Here is a 6000-nt window from a genome sequence, read left to right on the forward strand (position 1 = left end):
AATCATTCGTTACAGCTCTTGCCACGCAGGGCGGAACACTATTAATAAGAATACCATCAGATCTATTAATAAAACTAAATTTTACAATCTCATGTGCCACTATATTCGCCTTCCTGTTAATCTTGATAATTTTTAAAGTACTCATCATCTTGAAGACACTCAACGCTTTATTCTTCAAATCAACAAGGTTTGACCTGTCCAGATTATCATTTGCAAAAACCGAGACCACAAAAGAGCTGTCAGTTTCCAAAATAATGGGCTTGTAAAGAGTGATACCAATGTAAAAGTCTAAGATGGCTGCTCGAAGTTCCGCTTCCTTAGCACTAAGACAGATACCAATATAATCTCAAAAAGAAATAAGAACTTCTCCAGAACGAGGCGAGCAACTATATGTTTTTCTTTTCTTTTTGAGCGACTTCATCTAGCTGAATCTTCTTAGAAAGTTTTGTTATGAGGCGAGCAACGAACGCTGCGGCAGCAGCCAGCAGTTGATTGATGCCGACCGCGTACGAACGCCACGAACAGCAAAAACATGGATGTGGCGAGCAACGAACGCTGCGGCAGCAGCCAGCAGCATTTTACACAACACGAAGCGAATCGTGGCTAACGGACACGGCCGGGATCAAATGGTTGGCTCACTCAACTGAACCCGGCGAACGATACGGTGCCGCCCGCCTACTTCCCCTGCTCCGCCGCGACGTCGCCTCCTCCCTGTCCGGGCGGGGGAGCTGGCCGCACGCGGCCGCCGACCGCGGGTGCGCCGTTCACCGGGGAAAGGAGGAAGCGGAGCGCGCCGCGAACGGCTCCCCTCAGCACCGCCCCTCTCTTGGGGATGCGGCGAGGGCGTGCCCTTGCCGGCGCCGGCTTCTGGCCGCCACCCGCGTGTCCACCGCCGCAGCTCATCCCGGTGGCCAGCGTGGGGAGAGGCGAGCTTGCAGTGTGGGGGGTCAGTTTGTAAGGAGGGAGCGTGAAGAAACAGAGAAACCGAGGCGTCTGCCGGAGCCAGGGGACCACCGCCATTAGAGGCAGGGCAGGCGCGCGCGTGCGCGGCTACAGTGCACACAGAGCAGGGAGGAAAGCGGCTGGAAGCAGGGGTGAACTGGACCGGAAGAGGTGGGGGTGAGGCGGCGATGGCTACTGCTGGACGATGAGGTGAGATGGGGTGAAGTGAACTTGTGAGGCACACTGGTGGGTGGGAGCGGTGGAAGTTTCTTCCGTTGGTTGACGTCGCAGGAGGAGCCCAGCCAAGAGGGAGGGAAAGTTTCAGGGAACCGGCGGCAGACATGTGGTGGCTCCATCTCGATCTCGATCCGCCGTGGGAAAGCTCGATTCCAGGCCGCACGGGGCCCCTCCGGATCGCGGCGGTGCTCCTTTTGTCCCGGCCGGGCTATACGCAATGATGACTGGCAGTGGCGCGCACGAACCCGTCCATCCATCCACTTTCCCCATCACCAGCGACCCCAACCCAATCACCCCATTCGTGATTCGTGTCACTTGCTCGCATGAGAAACAAAATGGTACCAGAAGGACGTGCCCCGGTGTAATCTACATTTCTTTATTTACGTCAATGATTAAGTGAAAACGTCCTCGTAAACATCTTGCGTAATCTAGATTTCTTTATTTGCCTAAGTCTAATCAAAGACCGCTATCAAGATATTTCATATACCATACACTGTAGAGATCTAGTAATTTTTTTAGGGATACACTATAGAGATCTATAAGAAGACCTCGGGCTGAAAAAAGTGTGCTTCTGTTTAAGAATGCACGTACAAACATACTATATGCTATATTCATGCAACAATCACAAATTAATCGGATAAAACATGTACTCCCTCCGTCCGGAAATACTTGTCATCGAAATGGATAAAAAGGGGTGTATCTAGAACTAAAATACATCTAGATACATCTCCTTTTATTCATTTTGATGACAAGTATTTTCGGACAGATGGAGTACATTTTTAATTTATTATTTTGTAATATTTAAGTGAATTTGGTTTAAATACTTTTAAGATGCAATATGTTAAAATTATATATAACTGTGTTTTCACAAAAAGCTATTTATAAATAAGCACTATTGTTTAGTTTAAATGATTATATTTATTTCGATTTGCACCGGGCCTAATATTCGGTTGGACCGGCCCAGCTTATAGTAATATGTAATAGTACTCCTCGGATACACTGGAAGGTCTCTTCTTTCTACTACTACTCAACGAAACACATCCGAAAATAAGACAAAACGATGATGGTAAAGATTGGTGTGTCGCGCCGCCAGCGGGCTCCTGCTTGATTTGTTGATATCGGGCGTGGGACGGGCATGCTGACCTTGGTCGTTGGAGGGTGGATGCGGCTGGGTACACGATGGATGAATCACTCAGCGAAGACGAGATGCCCGGCAACATTTACGTCTGCGAAATTTACAGCCGGAAACGCCGTCAACTGAAGAAGAGAGAGAAGCAAGAGAGTCCAGCATGTGACCAAAAGAAACGAGAAGACATGCACCCACATCATCATTATTTATTCCTTACTAGTTAATTGCCCGTGCGTTACAACAAAACATACATATTATGGCTTTTGAACATCAATTTTGTCATGTCTAGTATATTTCTTTATAACCCTCATGGACATTAGGAGTATTATTTACAATTTTCCCATTAAAGCACACTTCTTCACCTACCCTCTTCGCGTCTTCGCCTCCTACTCCAAGGTCATCACCTCGTCAACGACACATGCAACTATCTCCTTTCCACCACACATGTACTTTGAATTGAATCTCCTTTCCACCCTCACTCACCACATACCTCTCAAGTATCTTTTTCTCGCTGTGCTGTAAACTTAATACAGATGAAAAACCACATGTATACAAAACATAAATCTGAATGAATTTAAAACATTAAAAATCTACTTTCTACTAAAATGAGTTTATAGAAAAGTTATACCATTTCAATGGTGTATGTATACAAGAAAGTAAGGACATGACTAATAATTTATTTAACTATCATTTAAGACGTATAATCACAAATATTAGTCAAAAAAATAAATTAAAAACACACACTCATACCAATAATTCTTAAAGACGAAGCAGGACAGAGAAAGAAAAATCCAAATAGACATTGTACTTCATCAGTAAGGCACTCACCACCATAGTATGTCACTACAGTTTCCACGCCGCCAAATCCAATACCCATCACCAATCTATGGTCGTCGACAACCCATAACTCTCTCTCTCTCCCCCCCTCTCTCCCCCTCTCTCCCTCTCTCTCCTTTACATTCGCAATTGAATGTGCAAATTAGCTCAATGTTTGGATGCCCGTGGTGAGTGAGTTATAATAGCTTGAGTTAACTATAAATCATTCAATCCAACACCACTATGCAAAAATATCATAATACTGATTATTTTTCCATCACAACAATGTACATAACACACATACACACAAATTGACACTACAAAAAAAAGACACATCCGTGACATTTTGGGCCGAACGATTTTTTTCCTGTCATACTTATGACACTTCTATGATGATAATTGTGACAAAACCCGATATCATCATAGATGTGGTGGGCTCCTACTTCTATGACAAAAAATCATGACAGAAAATGGGCTTTTCGTCCTGGGCGGACCGGAGACGCAGCTGGATGACATTCTTTGGGCCGTCCATGACGGAAAAAATCATGATAGAAGCGAGGGCGAGGAAAATATCTGGGTGTTCCCGGTTACGGTGGGTGGTGGGCCGAGCGATGCATGGAGGTTTGCGCGTTTCTCTCATACACGCACGCGCGTGGGTGTGAGACGTTGGGCTCTAACTAAACCCGATCGAGCGAGGCGTTCGCCTACTGAACCCGAGCGATTGCACTGCAGGCTACGCGTTACTGAATCCGAGCGATCGATCGATGGTTGTTAACTGAACCCGATCGAGCGATTCCTTCATTACTGCTGCTAACTGAAGCCGATCGATGCTGCCTCTGGATGAACAGTGAGTGTTGCTGGGGGGTGGATGAACAGTTCCCGGTGGGGGTGAATGAACAAGACCCCGTGGTGTTACCTCTGGATGAACAGGACCCCGATCGATCGAGCCGGTTGGGGCTGGATGAACAGGACCCCGTGGAGGGCTGGATGAACAGGACGACCCCATGGAGGTCTGGTTGAACAGGACGACCCCGTGGAGGTCTGGTTGAACAGTAGACGATGGAGGGCTGGATGAATAGTAGCCCGTGGAGGGGTGGTTGAACAGGAGCCCGTGGAGAGGGCTGGTTGAACAGTATGTTGGAAATATGCCCTAGAGGTAATAATAAAAGCATTATTATTATATTTCCTTGTTCATGATAATTGTCTTTATTCATGCTATAATTGTGTTATCCGGAAATCGTAATACATGTGTGAATAACAGACACCAACATGTCCCTAGTGAGCCTCTAGTTGACTAGCTCGTTGATCAACAGATAGTCATGGTTTCCTGACTATGGACATTGGATGTCATTGATAACGAGATCACATCATTAGGAGAATGATGCGATGGACAAGACCCAATCCTAAACATAGCACAAGATCGTATAGTTCGTTTGCTAGAGTTTTCCAATGTCAAGTATCTTTTCCTTAGACCATGAGATCGTGTAACTCCCGGATACCGTAGGAGTGCTTTGGGTATGCCAAACGTCACAACGTAACTGGGTGACTATAAAGGTAGACTACGGGTATCTCCGAAAGTGTCTGTTGGGTGACATGGATCAAGACTGGGATTTGTCACTCCGTATGACGGAGAGGTATCACTGGGCCCACTCGGTAATGCATCATCATAATGAGCTCAAAGTGACCAAGTGTCTGATCACGGGATCATGCATTACGGTACGAGTAAAGTGACTTGCCGGTAACGAGATTGAACGAGGTATTGGGATACCGACGATCGAATATCGGGCAAGTAACATATCGATAGACAAAGGGAATTGCGTACGGGGTTGATTGAATCCTCGACATCGTGGTTCATCCGATGAGATCATCGTGGAGCATGTGGGAGCCATCATGGGTATCCAGATCCCGCTGTTGGTTATTGACCAGAGAGTCGTCTCGGTCATGTCTGCTTGTCTCCCGAACCCGTAGGGTCTACACACTTAAGGTTCGGTGACGCTAGGGTTGAGAAGATATGTATATGCAGTAACCCGAATATTGTTCGGGGTCCCGGATGAGATCCCGGACGTCACGAGGAGTTCCGGAATGGTCCGGAGGTAAAGAATTATATATAGGAAGTGCTGTTTCGGCTATCGGGACAAGTTTCGGGGTCACCGGTATTGTACCGGGACCACCGGAAGGGTCCCGGGGGTCCACCGGGTGGGGCCACCTATCCCGGGGGGCCCCATGGGCTGAAGTGGGAGGGAACCCAGCCCTTAGTGGGCTGGGGCGCCACCCCCCAAGGGCCCATGCGGCTAGGGTTAGAGGGGAAACCCTAGAGGGGGCGCCCCTTGCCTTGGGGGGCAAGCCCCCCACCCTAGGCCGCCGCCCCCCCCCCTAGTAGATCTCATCTACTAGGGCCGGCGCCCCCCCCCCTTGGCACCCCTATATATAGTGGGGGGGAGAGGAGGGATACACACCAGCCCCTGGCGCCTCCCTCTCTCCCCGTTACGTCTCTCCCTCGTAGTCTTGGCGAAGCCCTGCTTCTGTGACGCCCTGCATCCACCACCACGCCGTCGTGCTGCTGGATCTTCATCAACCTCTCCTCCCCCCTTGCTGGATCAAGAAGGAGGAGACGTCTCCCGTCCCGTACGTGTGTTGAACGCAGAGGTGCCGTCCGTTCGGCGCTGGTCATCGGTGATTTGGATCACGTCGAGTACGACTACATCATCACCGTTCTTTTGAACGCTTCCGTGCGCGATCTACAAAGGTATGTAGATGCATCCAATGACTCGTTGCTAGATGAACTCCTAGATGATCTTGGTGAAACGAGTAGGAAAATTTTTGTTTTCTGCAACGTTCCCCAACACAGTAGCCGATGAAGTAGCGCGTGGTGGAGG

This window comes from Triticum urartu, chromosome 6 (assembly GCF_003073215.2).
Source record: "Triticum urartu cultivar G1812 chromosome 6, Tu2.1, whole genome shotgun sequence".
Classification (NCBI taxonomy): domain Eukaryota; kingdom Viridiplantae; phylum Streptophyta; class Magnoliopsida; order Poales; family Poaceae; genus Triticum; species Triticum urartu.